Consider the following 20,191-nt stretch of genomic DNA (forward strand, 5'->3'; position numbering starts at 1 on the left):
AGTAATGTTTTATGACTATCTGAACATTGCATGTGTCAATGCTGTTGTCATTCACATGTGGTATGTTGAGGTGTGGCTGTACTGTATTTCTAAAATAGTGTATTCCAATCTGTAATTCAAGCATCTGTATTGATGGCCACTGCTGCCATTTGGTTACATGTTCTTACCATAACAGCTGTAGTAATATGCCTACTGAGGACTTTTTACATCAGACGATGTTATGCATAGTGTTGCCTTACTTAGGAATGTGTTCTTGTACTGCAGTACATCAACATTCTACACAGTTGGCATGCAACCATCACAGTGACAGCTGCAGTATGGCACAGGTGTGCATGTGTATACCTAACATCCGGAAATGTTATCTGAAATATGGCAATATTACATCAAGCAGAAAACTGAATGACACGAAAAACACGGACTAGCCGCAACCAGTGAACAAAAAATGAAACCACAGCCCAATGCAGGAATGGCACAAACGAGGCAGATGCAGTTTAGCGCTTTCTTCCACTTTAATAAAATGTGAACTTCTTCAGAAACATGTGCCCTCCCCAACACATGTCTTTTAAATCCCACAAACAGGATATGATGTCAAAAAATAGTTCTCAATAATAAAATGTGTAAGTACACATAAATGCATCTAAAATTATATACATTTTTACAACACCATCTGAATACAATCAAATGTCTTCTATAAAAAATCTACTTTCATACTTAATTATATAGACAATACTCTCTACATCTACATCAATAATAAATTAGAGCAAAAAGAGAGTTTTTGGCAGTTAATGTTAGGGGCGGACCAATATCCAGGGCTTAACGAAGTTATCAACATCAAATGTTTCTTGTTGTATAAATAACATTGTCTATCATTACATGGTAGTTGCAAGAGTATTACAATATTACTTAGTTTTATTATTAGGAATGTTCATCTACAATGAATTAATTTAATGTGATGGTTTATTTAAAGTATTCTGTTTCAATAGATGAATTTAATTATCATTCAGTATTTGTATTATATAATTAAGTATGAAAGTAGATTTTTTATAGAAGACATTTGATTGTATTCAGATGGTGTTGTAAAAATGTATATAATTTTAGATGCATTTATGTGTACTTACACATTTTATTATTGAGAACTATTTTTTGACATCATATCCTGTTTGTGGGATTTAAAAGACATGTGTTGGGGAGGGCACATGTTTCTGAAGAAGTTCACATTTTATTAAAGTGGAAGAAAGCGCTAAACTGCATCTGCCTCGTTTGTGCCATTCCTGCATTGGGCTGTGGTTTCATTTTTTGTTCAATATTACATCAAGCTGATTACATTGGCACATATGTCTGGGTTAATCCACATGTAATGCTGTTATATACACAAACATATGACATGTTGCAATTCACTTGCAACCTTGAGGAATTCATTGTATGCAGTATTGTGTTATTCACAAGGATTATACAGGCTTTCCCCAGCAGTATTGTCTGACTGTCAGTATTTGTGTCATTAACTGTTCTGCATGAGCCACATCCACCTCAGTTATCATGTATCCAGAGTTGGTGTCACAGCCCTCACACACACATTTCCAATAATAAACATATAGGCTTATGATGTAGAACTGATATAATGATATAAAACCGTTAGGGTTGCATGACTATGTTAACAGTTTCACTGTGTCGCGTGATTCAGATCAAACATTATATTTGGAGGTGATGCACAGCTTGAAGTCCAACTGTAGCTTAGGTACAGCTCTACTGTGACTGCACTGAGGCACAGATGTACCACTATATCACATCAGTATTACCACTTGGTAGTTTGCATGAACACATATGGATGTATGTCAGGATTCATGACAGTATAACATAACAGTATGACAGTATAATATTTACACTGACAATGTCAGGGAGACAGGGATCATGTGGCACATGTGCAGAGTGTTAACATGTACTTATGGAGGGTACTCTATGCATTATTTGGCATGTGTACAATATCACAGTGACAGCTTCTTTGCTCACCAACACTAGACTTTGCACTATTATATTCTTTGCACATGGGCATGGTTGGTGCATCGCCATCAGTCTCACATACTGCTGTACCAGTCATTACAAGGGATCATTTCTTAATTCACACATCAATTGCAGATGCTTCAGATAATATCTATTGGTATTACATGTGGCAGATGCATGCAATGCACAGCTGTCTGTTGGGAATCCACTCATAATAGTGTGTTATTTGTAAGTGTTGCTATCCATATGACCAGTACCTATGGTAGCCAGAGATGATTTAGTCAAGTGCATCACATTTGTCACATTGAGCTCCCAAACATCTTGTCAGCCATATAGAACTATTCTTTGGGATGTATACCCATTAGGATTTGACAGTGCATACTTCCTTTCAAGGTGTTCTACTACATGCATTTGTGATACATATTTCTGTGTTGCACCCAATAAATACACAGGTCAGTAACAACACTGATGGCATGGGTTTGATTCTTGCAGGTGTGGATTGTTTTTTATGTTCATGCAAACCTCTCAAGTGGTAGGATTGCCCCTGGTTTCAACTCCAGGTTTAACAGTGCCCTTCTTAGCCCCTCCAAAATGTGGTCATTTTTGGAAAAGAGGTGGTGAATTCAGAGTACTGACAATCATCATAGTTTTATATGTCTGTTCCTGCAGAACATACATAAGCTACACTCACATATTCTGTCAGTGTCACAGATTAATGATCATAATATTTTAAAAATATCCCTGATTGTGCCTGTTTCTGTCTACATTTGTCCATGAGTCTGTTGCAATGTGTCCATGATTGGTTTAGAGGAATGCTAATGTCAGTCACATTCAGGTAAGTCATTTTGCAGATCTTTGCACTGTGCAAATTTCTCCTACACCATCCTTGCTAAATGTCCTCTTCAGTGAGCATGTCAGTAATGTTTATATCACAACCAGTCATCTCCATTGACATGTAACCTTGTGTGATCATCACACATATACTAGCATGTGTGATGATATAATATACCTGCACAGGAGGTGTAAACAGCAGTACATACTGTGCTATCTACAAATGTGCATAATGTTATGATACTGACTTGTCTTGGAAGTGTTCATAGATTGACATAACCCTATCATGGGGACATTGCCATATTTAATATGCCCTTTTCCTCCTTCTTTATTCATATCATTCATGTCTCCATTTTCATCAACACACTTTCCCTGCCTAGAACACTGTATGTATCATTGTATTTGACATTGCAGCTCACCACTCCATTTCATACTGCAGATAACTGTTGTATTGTACATTGCACTCAGTACACTTTTTTGATGTGTTGATACTGTTATAATTGCTGTATTATCACCCCTGGCGAATGTTCATGTAATCTCAATGAACAGGTTTGCTCATAAACAAACTTGAATGCTGCCTGTTTCTGTGTCCATGTTGCTCTGCATGGTTTCCTAGCAGCAGCACTGTTGCTGGGTACAAAACCATGCTTGTATATGTGTAAGGGCAATGAGCAGCATGAATATGTGATTAGCACTGCGGCTCACTGCCCTAACTTCTAAACTCCACGTAGGCTTCAAATAAAGTCTACATGGAGTTTAGTGAATTCCTGGGTATATGTTTTACAATGTTGTTTGATTCCTGCAATCACTCACCTTGTTAATGCTGTGTTTACAAAATGTCACTGGACAGGGTAATGAGCTCAAATCCCCTTAGGGTTGATATTTTGGGTTGGGGATTGGCATAATGGTCAAGGTGCTTATCTCCCAGATACAAGGCACAAATGAAAAACTTATTGCAAGAAATTTGTTGTAAGTATTATACTGAAAAAACAAAATAAAGAGGTGGATTGGTAATGATGGACAATGAGGAATGTGTGGGTAAGATGTTCCGCATACTAAATAATGATGATGCATACTCTGAAGGGTCAAGGAATGAAATTAATATTGCTCACATGAAAATTGAAGGTATTTGTATGATATGCTTCTTCAAGAGCAGATTTGGAGGAGAACTATAAATTCATGAAGGTTGAAAAACAACAATTATTATTTTTGTTATTCTAAAAATATATAACAACATAAATAATCTACCTTTAAGAACCATTGTGTATGTTTGAGGAGGGGCCAAAAACTTATTCCATTGCAAAATTCATTAATATTGAACTGAAGACTGTGCGTGAGCATTTTCCTCATTTGGTAAAAGATTCATGGGATTTCTTTTTAAATATCAGAAGAGTTATATAATGCCTGTATTTTATTTGTTACTGTCAATGTAAAATAGTTATTGTCTACAATCTCCCACAAAATTGATCTTGACTAGTGCCATAACATTTTGGCTAGTATTAAGTCTATGCCTCCAAATAGTTAATAAGTATGTACCTGCTGAGTTGTGCTGTTCTTCAATGCCAGAAATGCAGTGCAGTGATAGGAATATCTGTAGCATTGCAGGGTATAGCATACATTATGTACTATGTGCTCCTGTGCACCATTTTAAACATATATTATTTTGTTCTTCAGTATTAAGAATTGTGTCTACTAATCATGGTACTAAACAATGGCATATATAACAGTACACAGAGTTTCTGTATGCATCTGCATACTTTAAGAATATCAGGGTTCAATAATATGTGACTTATGATCATTGTAACAAATAGGACAAAATCCATTATATCTTCTCAGATTTATTTAACGCAGGCTTGCCTCAGGTATACCAGAAACGCACACACAAGAAAAAAAAGAGAAGAAATATGTGTGTGCTCTAACAGATCTGCTGATTAAGCTTAAGTTACTTTGTTATTGTTAATTATCAATATTGAAAATACTTTACATTTCTAAACTGGAACTGTTTCTTCCTGTACTAGAGACTTTGTTTTCCTGTTCTAATTGATATATATCCTAAATTGATTGTTTTGCCTTTTTAACATATGTACAAACACCTCAGATATCCAAACTTGAATAAAAATGCAAAAAGATACTTGACAACTGTGCCAGCTCTCTTACCTAATGTTATCCCTTATGGTGGAGCATTTACTAGATCTAATTATCTCCAGTAAAGCTATTTAAGGATTTCCAGGTGATAATTACCAGAAAGAAATACATAATTTGCAATATCTTCTTGTACCTGTGCCAGTGCTAGAAGCCCAGAGTGCTATTCCTACTAGGTGAATGGATTGTTGATACCACAGTGCAGCATTATGGGAGTGTGTCTACCTTTGGACTAGCTGTTAAACTGAGGTTCCATCTGCTTGAGTTAGTAATAGTTCAGGTAGATTTAAAAGATCCCCTGGCACCTATTAAAAAGAATAGAAGAATTCCTCATATGCCATGGCCAAATTTTCCACAGTAGTATAAACGCCACCTTAACTTTCCCCTAAAAAGAGACCACTAACCAAATGGGACTAACACAGTCAACAAAGGATAAATAAATACTTTGGGTATACCTATAGTTGATCAAGTGTTTGTTCTGCTAAACTGTTTGCACAGGAGACTACAGGATAAGTGACATGTGAAATGTTTCATACCTTACCTTTTTATAGCCTCAGAGCTGGTTAGTTTGGATGGGGTATGGTGGAAAAAGCTTTCTGTGTGAGAGTCTTGGTTTTAACACAGTCTATAAAAATAACCAAAAGTATTTTCAGTTTCCTCATGTTGACTGAATATATGTGGGAGAGAAAGTACTTGATTAAATGAGCCATATTCTTTATCGTTTTTAGCTAATCTTATAGAATAATCTCTAGATATGTTAGCTTCAGCTATTTAACCTAAATGTAAGTCAGCTGTAAAAGCTATACGTTATCAACCATCAAACCGACCAATGTCTTCAGTTATGTTGACTTAACAGCAATGCTGTAAAGTTATAACAATTGTGTAATAGTTTAATCTAGGTTAATAGTATGAGCTTTGAAATAGCCCTACCTGGAAGTCTTGGGATCTGATTCCCTCACTTTTCCACTTGCAAACTCTGAGTAGGTCACTTGACTATACTGTGTTCCTGAATTACCCACAATAAATAAATATCTGTGTCTAGATGGCTTATCTGGTCTAAAAAAAGCCTTGGCTTCATCTATCTGACAAACAGCTAAATATGAAATCATCTATAAAGATATTTTTAAACTGCACAGCTCTTGAAGATATATATGCATGAATGTCAAAGAGAAACTAGATGTTAAAAATCAATTTTCCTAGAAAAACATTTGTGCACTACACAGGTGTTCTCCTTCAAACCAAATAAAGCAGCTATATATGATGAACCTTGATATATTATAATTTTTGTGGTATATCCTTATAGATAAAGGTTAACTTTGTATTATTTCAATATACATAAAAATTAGAGAAGTAGGGCTCCCTGACAGTAATATTTATAAAGTAGCTACAAATTTAAGATAATTGTTTTGGACATACACATTTAATTGGGTTAGAAATTCCTTAATGTACAATCTAACATTTAATGAAAAGTGTTGTTTCCATCAAATACATATGTTCATAGGTTCATAGGTTCATAGGTTCATACTAGGCTATCTGCCCGAGGGCATTTACAAGCCTAGCCCATCATTTTGTGGCTTACGCCACCCCTTTAGTATGGGGAACTAAACCCATTATTTTGCTGTGCCTCTGTCGAGCAGTGACACTGAGGTAATCCCTGGGGTATATCTGCGATCTCCCATCCATTGGTCAAGATTTCTCTAGAACAAGGCCAGCGAGGTGCTCTGCCTCACATGTACCGGGATTTTGTTCCACAGCATAGGGAGTCTTTGGGTGATGAATCTATCCCTCCAGCATGTCCTATTAATAGCCGTGTCAAGGTTTAAGTCTCCGCCCTTGTGGCTCTGATGGATCTGGATTTTTGAGGTGAAGCATATTCATCAAATCTGGGTTTGACATGGCCTTGTATGTTAGGCAAAGTTCACCTCTGAGCGACTGAATAGAGCTGGAGTTCTTTCAGTCGGGCAGCATAGGACAGATTTTGAGACCCTTTATCCTTTTGGTGAGGAACTTTTGTGGCCTCTCCAGCTGCTGCAAGTGTCGGGTCAGATACATTCCGAATGGGGCATTGTACTCAATCATTGGTCTGATGAGTGATGAGTAAAGGGAAACTATGACCTCCCTTGATCTGGATGAGAAACCCTTCATGATAAGGTGGGCAATGTAGAAGGTCTTCCTAACTACTTTAGCTACATGGGTGTCGAATGACAGACTACTATCAACCTGGGTCCCCAGGTCCCTGATAACTTCTTCTGTGCTCAGTGGATTGCCACCTATTTGGTAGCTAGGGGTAACCTTGTTTTTCTCGTATGGTATGACTATGCATTTTGGCATTTAACTTTACACCAGTTATCCATTTCTGTGAGACCCTTCTGAAGGATATCTGTGTCAGATGTGTTTTCTACTATGGCATCTGCAAACTTTGTCAGCCATAACCCTCCTGTGTTTGCTTGTACTTCGGAGAAGTAGATGCCAAACAAGAGTGGGCCCAGGACTGAGCCCTGTGGGACACCACTTGTGACAGGCTTTGAGTCTGACATGGTGCCAGTAACTCTGACCCTGTGGATTCTGTCACTCAGCCAGTTTGCAACCCATCTTGTGATGTATGGGTTGACATTTAAGCTGATGAGTTTTTCAATGATACCCGAGTGGGGTATTGTATCGAAGGCCTTAGCCAGATCGAGGTAGGCTGTATGGACTGCCTTTCCCTCATCAATGGCTTTGGTGACTGTTTCGAAAAAGTCAACCAAGTTTAAAAGGCATGATCTGCCTTTGACAAAGCCAAACTGGGTTGGATCCAAAGTCTGTAAATTCCCTATGTCTTTGTTTATGAGGTCCATTATGATCCTCTCCATGGCTTTGCAGATAAGGCTTGTCAAGCTAATGGGCCGGTAATTTCCAGGGTCGGTGGAGAGTGGTACCACAGTTGCAGTCGCCACTCCAGAGGTAAGACTTTGATTAAACAGCTGTCCTAGCTGTGGGTTTAATTCCTCATTGAGTTCATGGAGCACACAGCCGGGGACACCATCAGGTCCCATGGATGCTGTGTTTTTTGCTTTGGAGAGAGCAGTTCTCACTTGGGCGCTGGAGATGTTTGGGGGCTGCAATCGTTTGGTATAGATATCTCTCCTTTTGGGGAGGGGAGAAGTTTGCACTGAACCTGTCAGCCAGTATGTTGGCAATGTCTGTAGGATCAGTAATCTTCACATCATTTTGAACTAGCTCTGAGCATATCTGGGAGTTTCCTCCCAGGTTTCTAACATAGCTAAAGAAGGCCTTATGATTGTCTTTTGAGTCTTTAGCTATTTTTCTCTCGAAATTTGCTTTGGAAGATTTTATGAGAGCTCTTAGTTTTTTACTTATAGTGATCAGGGGTGTCTTACCTTTTAAGGATTTTGCTCTATCTTGTAGTAGCTTCCTCCTTTTGTTGTAGAGTTTGTTTATGGCTGGGGTCCACCAGACTGGAGTCTTTGTTTTGCTTGGGATTGCCTTATCCATGCAGTCCTGTAGGTGCTGGTAGAAGGCATTTGTAAGTGATTCAGCGGCTTGAGTACTGTTTTCCGCCGCTCGGGGCCTTAAAGGAGACCACACTAGTCTTTAGAAGTGTGAAGTCGGCTTTTGAGAAGTTCTTTACTGTGGTCTTTTTATTTCAGGTGGGGTGGGATGAGGACCTCCAGCGAGATTAGTTTGTGGTCTGATCTTACCAGTGAGTGTTGAACATTGTGCTCCCATGTTCGTGATGATGAGATCAAGTATGTTGTCTCCTCTTGTGGGGCTGGTGACTAGTTGTTCCATGGCATTTGAGTTTATGAATTCCAGGAACTTTTGGGCTAGGGTGTTTGGGCTTGAGTAGTGTTCCCAGTCTATATTAGGGTAATTGAAGTCACCTAGTATGATGGTGTTTGGTGATACATTTATCCTCTAGTGTTTTCAGGAAGGCCATATGAGGTTCCTGAGTTTGTGAGGGTGGCCTGTAACATGCTACAATTTGCAGAGCAGTCTTGCCTATGGTTAATTGCACCTGGATGGTCTCCGATGCATCGTGCGTTTACGTATGGCAGTCTTGAGGTGTGGGTGTCCTTGATGAATATGGATACCTCCTTTCTTGGTATTGTCCGGATTTTGGGGCGGGCATGATATGAGGTGAAACCTGATAGCTGGGGTGCTCTCAGGAGCCTTGAACCAGGTTTCTGTCACAGCACAGACATCGATGTTCTCCATACTGAGAAGGGCCTCGTGCATTTTGAGATTTAGACTTCTGGCATTGAGCAGCATTACCCTTAGTTTTTTCCTTTTTGTGTTCTAGGGTGGTAGGTTTAGAATTTGAGCCTTGCCTAAAAAGGCACTATGGGGTGGCAAGAGCCTTTGCCAATATCCGGAATCCCAGGGTGACAGGTGCAAGTGGCTTGTCCAGCATGTCATCCCAAGCAGACAGACACTGGATCCCCTTTGAATGACACCAGTGTTTAAGCCAATTGTTAAAGCTGATCATCTTATCTCTGTATTGTGGCATCATTCTTGGTGAAGGTAGGATACTGCTCAAGGTCAGGGTCATACCTGCCTGGGCTACATAATCAGAGAGCTCCTCAATGTCTCTTTTCATGTAGTCCAAGGAGATACATCTCAGGTCGTTTACACCAGCGTGGACAATGACCGAGTCATATTTGTACCTGCTGTTGAGAGACTTGAGTGCTTGCGTTATGTGGCGGATTCTAGCGCCCGACAGGCAGCTTACTGTGACCTTCTCCTTACTCAGTCTGGTGAGCGGGATGTCAGTGTGTCTGACTATGGAGTCACCAATGACTAGTGTGTCTGGCATTGTGTTTGGCCTTAAGGGCTGTGACTGTTTGACACTCTGACTGTGAGGTCTATGTGTTGCAGGTGTTGTGTTCTGAGGTGGTGGTTGTTTGGGTGTCTGCTTTGGTGGCCTCTGCTGTTTTGGTAGATTTTTGATCAGAGCCTCCAGTATGTCTTTGTGTGTTTATGTGTATGATTTGAGGTTGTAATGGTACTATGTGAGACTGGGTCTATAGTGTGTGTGGTAACCTTCTCCTCCTGACTGGTCTTGCCAGTCCTATGTTGAGAGAGCTCAGCCTCCAGTTTGGCCGTATAGTTGCATCTCTCGCATGTATTTGTATTTTGTGGGAGGAGGAGAGGGTTGTCTGTGTACATGAGGCAATTGTAACATTGCCTCAATATTCCCAGGTTCACCAGCTGAGCAGGAGAGGACACTAGCAACTGATCCCTCGACATGCTAGAGGGAATGGACAAAAAAAACTTTAAAAAAATGATTCCGGGGGACGTGGGTGACCGAGAAATGGGGGGTTGCCTTTTTGGGGTACTATCTATGACAAGAGTGCCGTATCAAGGTAATAAGTACTGTAGGAGCAAGTGCTACGTTTAACAGATAGAGAATAGTCTACTTGGAGTCAAGTAGAGATGATCTTTTTAATTATAGGATACGCTGTGTAGCAATATATAAATATACAGATATATAGCAAATAGTGCTTCCTGGCTTTTAGTTTTCTGGCATATTTCTAGAAGTCCAAAATTTATTTGTAATGTTTATAACAAAAACAAAAACATATATACAAAACTGCATGTAAGAATATCAAAGAAACCTTATCTGTACTATACTCTATGCCCATTACATGTATGCTTATTTGGCGTCATAAACGGATGGAATGTTCTAAAACTGCTATCATCTTTAAATACCCCAGGTTATGACTGAAATTTGTCCTTGTACCAATCATTCCACTTGTTTGTTTATCTTTCTGTCTGTGTTTGTGTTTGTTTTTCAAATCATGCAGATTTCTTATAGGGACTCCTTCAACAATTTATCATATTCTATTCAACATTTCCCACTGGGATGATTTTAACTTCACAGTTTTAATATTTATATCTTACAAATATGAATTTTTGAAGATTACTATAATAAATAATGACACACAGTCTGGATGTAGATTTATTTTTATCCAAAAAAACCCATAATAATATAAATCTTCTTACCAGCTTTTAAGAGAATAGTGTCAATAATTACGGTGTTCATTTGCAAAATTATTGCCCCTTTCCAGAAATTTGCAGATAAATAAATCAGAAGATCCAATTGCAGTTATTTAGGGTACAAAATGGGAACAGTTAAAAATGTGCAATATTTTAACTGACATTGTAAAGTGCACTGCCAAAACCAAATACATATTTGCATGCCTTTTGTTAGACTTTTCAGATTTCCCTGCATTATATGAGAACATATTATCTAAAATGAATTCCAGAAGCAATTAGTGTTTTTATCAGCCAGGAAATGCATTTATAAAGTTTTAACATGCAGCAATTGCAATTAGCTAGGTATGGGTCTGATTTGCTCCTTTTTAACTAAAATTATTTATATTTTGTCTGAAACAAAGAACACATTCTTTTAAAATATGTAGGAAAATATTATAAACTGAATCCTGTTTTGTTACTTTTCTACTATGTTCATTTAATTGTTAAAATCCATAATTATAAGATGCCCAACAATGTAGTATTTAAACTGTCATGGTATGGTTGTGTTTCTCTGAATATGTTGAATGACTGCTGCTTGATGTTATATCTGGCTTGTATGTATGGCTAGATCAAACAAATAAGTTATGTGGGTGCTGAATGCTTATGTGGTTGTCATATATATGTATATGAGTGCCATACTGTTGGTGAAAGTTGTAAACATCTTTGTTTGTATGTGGCCTTCACTAAAAGTCAGACTAGGTGGATATAGCAGTGCTGTAATGGGTAAAGTGTCTCTAGTCTTCTCTACCTCATCTTCCCTATCTGTTAGTGAGAGGATTGCATACAGCAATTCAGATGTGTGAGTGCCTGTGTGTTTATATGCATAAGACCATATGTTAATTGATTTTCTGCTGTTTTTCAGTTAATCTTTATTCATTGAGAATTCATGTTGATGCATTCTTGCCCATATTGTTTTCATATTTCAACACATTTGAAAATAGAGTATGCTAACTACTTTTAATGTCATTTTTTGTTAATCAGAATTCTATCCATTTTCGTATGTTTGACATTGTATCCATTAGAAATTATAATTAAACTGCATGTGCTGATTTGTATTATTTCACCAAAAGTAAATGATCTAAAGATTTTGCAACTTTCATGATCTGCTTCTGAAAAGAAAATGTACTTAAGAGATGCCTAATGTCTGCTTCAGATGACGTCAATGTCTTGATAATAGACAAATGATCTGGTTAAACTTTTCATGCATGTCCATCAGAAAATGTGACAATTAGTCCAATTATGAAAATATTTATTTGTCTGGCACTTGGATTATTTGGATCATTGTGTGTGAATTTGTTGAATTTATCATTTCAGAAACTACTAAACTGATGTTATTTTAAGAATTTTTTGAGTAAGCAGATCATTCTAAATTCACATTTAATTGGAGTAATCTAGAAACCATTAAAAGCTTCAGAGTTGCATATGAACAGTATCTGCCTGAAACTTCTGCCACAACAATGGTTAATTAACTCACCACCCCATACCATAGATAGACTACATTTGAGAAACTTTTCTCAGCCTCATAGAAAATGTCATGGCATTTTATACATGTATATTTCATATATAGAGAGAGAAATACACATGTATATATTATAGAAATGATTGCACCATGTTTTATGCATAGCCAGGTTTCCATCCCTCCATTCTTCTCTGAATGCACTTAAACTGAATCTTCTTAATCCTACCCTATTTGCATTGAATCTTATCATTATGTACTGAATTTTACCAACTACTTATTCTGTGTATGATATTAATTGGACCTTAATGTATTTTCTATTCTTTGAGCTTGAAACGTCATTGAAAAGGGTCAGTTCATTAGCCATCTTATCTGATGAATAAATACATTAACATCTGCCAACATGAATATACATTCACTACGGATATGAATTATGTTATATACATCAAGACTATACAAGTTAAAATTTTTATTTTATTTATCTTTGCTTAGTTTGTGCATTTTTGGGTTATATGAATGCCAGATCTCAAGAATATGCTAATTAGAAGTGGTAATTTTGTTTTCTTTGTTCCTGTGTAATACATTCCTTTCATAGGTCATTTATTAAGCAAGTAACACTTAAAAAATATTGAGAACAAAATAATGTTCCAGTTGTGTGAGAATGCTGGATTCTTGCTTGCCTTGCTTCCCATCTGCTTCTTGAGCTGTTTTGCAGGAAATCTAGGTCAAAGTTCATCACTGATGTCTGTGAAAACATCAAGTAACTTCTTTTTTTTTTCCAGGTATATATGTGATAAATCTACTCAAAACAAGATTTTGTTTCCTTAGAAGTGAATAATTGGTAAAACAAAAGCTAGAGTATTGAGCTGTCGCTGACATATAATTTCTAACAGTTTGCAGAATGTTAATAGTGTAAGCTGTGTTATTAACTCTAACTGTACGCATTAATGGACAGAAGTAAAGTTAGATGTTTGTTACTGATTTGGACAGTTTAAAGAATTAAGAAGAATGAAAACCTTCTAGAGGGATTTGTGTGCTGTGAGTTGTCATGTTCACATGCTGTAATCAAATTCTAATGTCAGGATGTGAAGCTTAGATCAGAACAGCAGTTCACAATGGCTAAAAACACACATTAAAATTAAATAAGCAGGAATTATTTTATATATTGTCAAAATTGCTTGTAATACTAGAATTAATATGAAGAATACAGTAAACATCTTATGAATAATATGCATATGCACAAGGAATTAAATATCTACTATGTAAAACTAATAAAAAAGTGTCAGTAAATTAAGAAATGTATCCACATGATTTACTTTCTAATAGAAATATGTGATTAAATATCTGTTTGATGGGAGATTTTAGAGATGCAAGTTATATAGAATAAGGTAAAATCTAAGTAGGCAAATAAGACAAAAAATATTTAAACTCATAAGAAAGATATGTATTACATATATCTGCATATTTTCAAAATGAAAATATACAATATCTCATATAATTTACATAGAAATTCATATAAAATTATTTGGAAATAATCTGAATGCTGAAATTTTAAGACTGGTCATGTGAGTTTTGAAGTTTTTTTCAAATTGCAATTTATTTGATTCACTAATACCACCTGAAATAACTCATTTCATAAGTCAGAGCTGAAATTTGAGTGTTACATTGTTGAATCTGCACATCAATTTTGATAGAAAGTAAAGCAGGTTTTCAGTATATTTGAACCCAGGAAAGGAGAATGGGACTTGTATTAAGCACATTGTCACTTTTGAATATACTATAGACTGCAGTTTTTAACTTCATAGAAGTAACAAGACATCCTATTTGCCCTTAGTAATGTACATATTTTATGAATTAGATTAATAAAGATTTTTTAAATATTTAATAATATTTATCATGTTAAGAGTGTTGCACAATTTTGTGATATAGACAATTGTACTTTTAAAATTAATTCAGAGCTTTTGTTAGATCTATAAAATCTGTGTGTATCTTTTAGCATGATCAATATATATGCGCATTAATTTTCCTTTTGTATAGTAGTTTAGTTTCATAAAATGTCCTGTCACCTCTAAGTTTATATATATATTAGCTCTTCACGTCCCACTTTGTTTTACTTATTTTTATTGAAATTTAGTTATTATAATGTTGAATTAACAAATAATTCTGGAATATTTAATGGATAATTCAGAGTATATATTATTTGCAAGGAAACTGAATCGTGCGAACACGTATTGAGCGACACATAAAGAGCGAATATTCAAAATATTTAAGGTATGAATGGAGACCGCCGTAGGGAAATCTTTCCTTTGCTTCAATGCAGTGCAATCTCGGAGTTGGTATATTTAAGTAGGGGGTGTGGGGGGTGCAGGGGCTTTCCCTCCTGCATACAGCAGTTAGTGACAGTATTTGTTTGTTGGTTTTGTCATGCTTGGAATTCGATGTTTTGGGCTTTCACCCATTACATGTCACTCAATACGTGTTCGGGTGATTCATTTTTCGTGCAAATAATATAAACCCATAATTCACACTACTATTACATAGGTATACAGTACAATATTTGTTAGATTATATAGTATTTGTGATTAATAGAAGATGATTATTAAACTTTTATTTAGTAATGGGAGAATAGTTTTAAATGGCAAAATATATAACTAAATTAATAATCTCTTATTATTTTTATCTTATATTTAATATTGTATTAATTATTTGTAAGTCATGTTAGCTTTTGGTTGTTTTTTTGATGAATTTCTAGGCATTGGTAGGTAGAGAGATAGAATAGTAGCTTGTTTATTCAATAGGTAAACTAGGAACTCTGGTATCCATGGTAGGTTGGTTTGTATTAGTAAATCATACAGTTACAGTTGTAGACTTGTTTTTGTTATTTACAAGTTTTAGTAGTTTAGTTTGTAGAAAGGAAAAATTAAAAAATGTGGAATGTTAAGATAATGTTGGAGGAATGCATTAATGTCTTATATACAATTAAATTGATATGGCAGATGAACATGTCATATTTTCTTTTAAAGGAAATCATTTAAATACACAGTATGGATAGTTTTAATCTATTATTTATTAATGTAAATGTATTAAATAACAGCAAAAAGGAAATCATTAATGAGAATTGTAAAATTTAATAGAGGAAACATTCTTGCAGGATACTTATTTAATATATAAAGAAGTGAAAAATAAATAACTTAGGGTATAAAATGTTATCAGCTGCTTCTTTTTCACAATAATAAGAGAGTAACTGCTATACTTTGAAGAAAATCTACTGTACTGTCCAAAGTCATGGAATCCATTAATGATCTGGAAGGAATGTATATGTTTGCAATAATTAAATATAATGACAGACTCTATCCATAATTTTTACTGGATCCCTAGAATAGGGGCAAGAGTGGCAAAATATCACTTAAACTTACTAGAAAGTCATTGGAAGGGTAGTTTTATTTTAGCAGGGGATTCTAACTGCATCTCTAGTATAGAAGATGCAAGTGAACAGAAGAAAGCTAAAAGTTTGGCATCAGCTAAAGCACTAAACAGAAGGACTAGTAAAAGCAATTTAGTTGATTTAATATTAAAAGCAGAAGATAAATCATTGTTCTTCACTCATTATCCTTATGCACATGGGATGAAAACTAGAATTAATAGGATTTATTTCTTTATGGATTTACTTAATAAGGTAAATTATTTAAACATAGTCCTTGTCCTTTTTCTGATCTTAATGTTCTAAGCATTAGTGTATTAGTGGATATAAGGACATTTCAGATTATTTATAAAATCCTGGTATATATGATGAAATTGAAAGAATTTAAAAGTTATCTTAAGGAACAAATCAAGAACTTTTTATCTTTGAATGACAATGGTCAGGTTAGTAAAGTCATACTATGGGACTCATTATAATGCATATTAAAGATAGCATTGGAAGATGAACTACAATTAAAATGAAAGAGTGGGATAAAGAGTTGTTACAAATAAAAGACAAAATACACAAAGTGATGTTTGAATAACAGACAAAGAAATTAGATAATACAGAAGTCCTTAAATTTTTTTTAGATCATACAGAAGTCCTTAAAAATTTTTATTCATTTATTTGATATTTGTTTACCAGGAAAGTCTGACTGGGCCAGAAAGCACATATTTTCAATGGAAGCCTGGGAAGAAATGCTCCACAAAACACAAGTATAGATATTTTAAATCACAAAGAATCATGTTATGTTACAAAACATGAAGTACCGATATTTTAAATCTGAAAGTATCATGTGTGACACCCCTGCACTGGCCAGTAATCAAGAAGCCTCATTTCTCACTAATAGCACCAGTGAGGGAAGTCCACATTGAGAGGATGACAAGTACACACACACAGTAAAATACAATTATCCAAATGCTTAGTATGACCAAGACTTTTAAAGCTATTTAGGAGTGGCCTATACAGTGTCACCAAATACATATGCAATTATTTTAAGAGCTTAAGTATCTCTAAACAAGCCAGCCACAATTGAAATGTTTAAATATATTTAATAATAAATAATAAAATAACAAGACAATATTCAATAACTCAGCACAGTGACTACAGAGTTCAGAATCACAGGAAATATTTTAAAACAACATTGCTAGACAGTCTCAAATAGATACAGAAAACATCTAAACTAATCTTACTATATTCATATCTATTTTAAGAGATATTACTGTAATCTAGCATTTACTACTAACAAGGCAGAAGTGCTGATGAGTGGATGTTTCTAGATCCAAAGACAAATACAAAATTCACAGAATTTCTCTGAGAGGTAGTTCTAAAAATTAATAATACACATTACTGCTGGGTTAGCTGGATGACATCACTTTTGTCACCTGCCTTCAGTTCCCAGACTAACAGAAACTTAACATTTAGCACCTCTGTGTCAAAAATACTTATCTGTCTGAAGTTTGCCTAGAATTGGAAGTCGTAAAACAGTTAAACACTATTACATTTGAAACCTGTAATTATTTCTGTTTCCAGACAATAGAAAGAACTTCTAGCTGCAGACATCCTGTCTCCTAGCTGAGATAAACACAACTGTAAAACTCTTCACTTATTTTCTCAGAGTTTGAAAGTTAACTCTGTATGTTCCAGCCTCTACTATGAAAACATACATTTGCACAGGTGCATAGTTTATAAACATTTCTACTCTTTTCCAGCAGGGTACACTGTGGTTACATTCTTTTTTTCAACAGATTTTTATTTGATTTTTACAACCACAAATTAAAAATTAGGACAATCAGATATAACAATATTAACAAATCAACTATTTACAACTATATACAATCATCCATGACAAAATCAGCATAAATGCATATAAATAATTAGTATTTATCTAACAAGACTTGCAGTTTCTGTCAGGTTAATATTTTATGGGTTATATTAGATGTTCTACTGAAACTGGTTTGCATTTCATTTTTATAGACACACTTAGCTAATCTTATAAAATCAGAGAATGAAAGCTCTTGCTTATTCTTCCAATTCAATGTTATTATTTTCCTAGCAGTGGGCAAAACTGACCAAAGAAGGAGTATCTGATGTTTAGGAATAACACTTGGAATAGCAACATTAAATAATAACAAGGAATCAGTAATTTGGCAAATGCCAGAACACAGAGCCTTTGCAAAATATTTAAAATCACTCCAAAATTATGAAATAGCTCTACACTCAATTAACATTTGAACCCAATTTGCATTTAAAGTTTCAGCACACCTCCAACATTTTATTTCATTACATTTAGAAATAATGGCAACTTTATAAGGAGTAGAAAAGCTTCTATGAAGAAATTTCCAAATGAATAGCTTCCAATATAAAGAAGATGGGGTGCTATTAACAAACTTTAATAGCTGTTTCCTATTAACAGCTGATGAGGGTTCTTTATTAATCTTTGTAGAATAATTCCAAAAGGATAAACCAAAGGGTAAAAATTCATCATGTAAGCTTTTGTATATTGGAGAAATATGCAACTTGTGTTCAATGCTCGAGTTACAGCACATAAAGAGTTGTAATAACCTTGGTATACAATCTGTATTTAAGCTTATTGATAGTTTCACTTTACATTCAATAAAGCGCTGCAAAGATTGCAAGGATATGGATAGCCAATTATCTTGGATAATGTTGTATCTAGCTAAAATCTGGAGCATTTCTCCCCAGGCCTCCGCTGAAAACAGGCTCTGTGGAACCTAGTCGGACTTTCCCGGTCAACAAATGATAAATAAATAAATAAATAAAAATAAAAATACAAAAATAAAAGAAAATGTATTGATTGGATTTTGTTTTTACTAGAAATTGGTACAAAATTTTAAATTATTATCTTTAACATTTAGCATTTTACTGGTATTAAAATACACTAAACAGTCTGGAGTGTAAGCAATTGGAAGTATGAGAAACAATAGCTGTTTGACATTGTAATTACTTTCTATTATCCTTCTGAAAGTACAAAAGATTTGGTTTATACCATAGGTGAAATGATTACATTTCTTGTTATATATACAGCAGTCATGAAATATCCAATAAATTGTACTAATACCTGGGAAAGATTAACTAATGTTTCTTTACAACCATCAGAAGCTATATATACCTCATGTCACTGTTTCCAGCCTAAAATATGAGTTGGAGTTAACCAATGTGTAACATTATATTAATAATAACAGATTTTGAATATAATTCAATGTTAGGAAATCCAATTCCATTACTTTCCCAGGCTCCAACATGTCAATTAAAAGTTATCCTAGGCCTTTGAGGAAACCAAATAAATTTAAGCAATAATGCATTTATTTGCTTGAAGATTTTTTTGATGGGGGCTAAAAAAGGGGATTGTGTGCAGTACCAAATTATGGGCAATATAACCATTTTTATCATAGTGAGTCTATCTTCAGTTATTCATTAAATTAGTGATTGCATTTAATAAATTAGTATAATTGAACAGGACTGTTTAGTTCCAGGTGGATTTTAAGGTAATCCCTAAATATTTTAGTGTGCTATTTTCCCACTTGAAGTTTTTTATAAACTTGTAAATACATGCTAGGTTTCTTATTAATTAATAAAGTTTCAGTTGTACTTTGGTTGAATTTTAGACCTGTGACTTAAAAAAACTAAGTAATTTTATAATGTATTGCAGATAAGAATTTATATCCCCACGTGTTAAAAGAATGTCATCTGCAAATAACTGGATTTTAGAACAGCATTTATTATTTAAAAAAATCATTTAATGTTAATGTATTTTCCTATATAGTTGACAAATGGTTCTATTGATAGAGCAAATAATAAGGATGACAGGGGACAACCTTGTTTAGTGCCTTTTAATTTTTTAAATGGTGTTGATATACAATATCCAATTTTAACATAAGCTTGGGAGTCATTGTATAATTTTAGTATTAGGTTGACAAAATTTGAGGAAAAATTATATCCTTTAAAAACTTTTATCAGGTAAGATCAATTAATAGACTCAAAGGCTTTATCAGTATCTAAACTAATGATAGTAAGCAGCTTTCTAGTTTTATTCACAATATCAATTAAAGACAATAGTTTGATGATATTATCTTGTACTTTTCTATGTCAGATGAATCCAATTTGATCATAATCTATTAAACTGGGCAGTATATTATTTAACCTTTTTGCCAAAATAGACATAAAAAAATTATAATCAGTATTTAACAAGGAGATAGGGAGGTAAGATGAATATAATTGTAAATCTTTACCTTGTTTTAGAA

This window comes from Protopterus annectens, chromosome 9.part0, assembly GCF_019279795.1.
Source record: "Protopterus annectens isolate FY-2018-M chromosome 9.part0, PAN1.0, whole genome shotgun sequence".
Taxonomy (NCBI): domain Eukaryota; kingdom Metazoa; phylum Chordata; order Ceratodontiformes; family Protopteridae; genus Protopterus; species Protopterus annectens.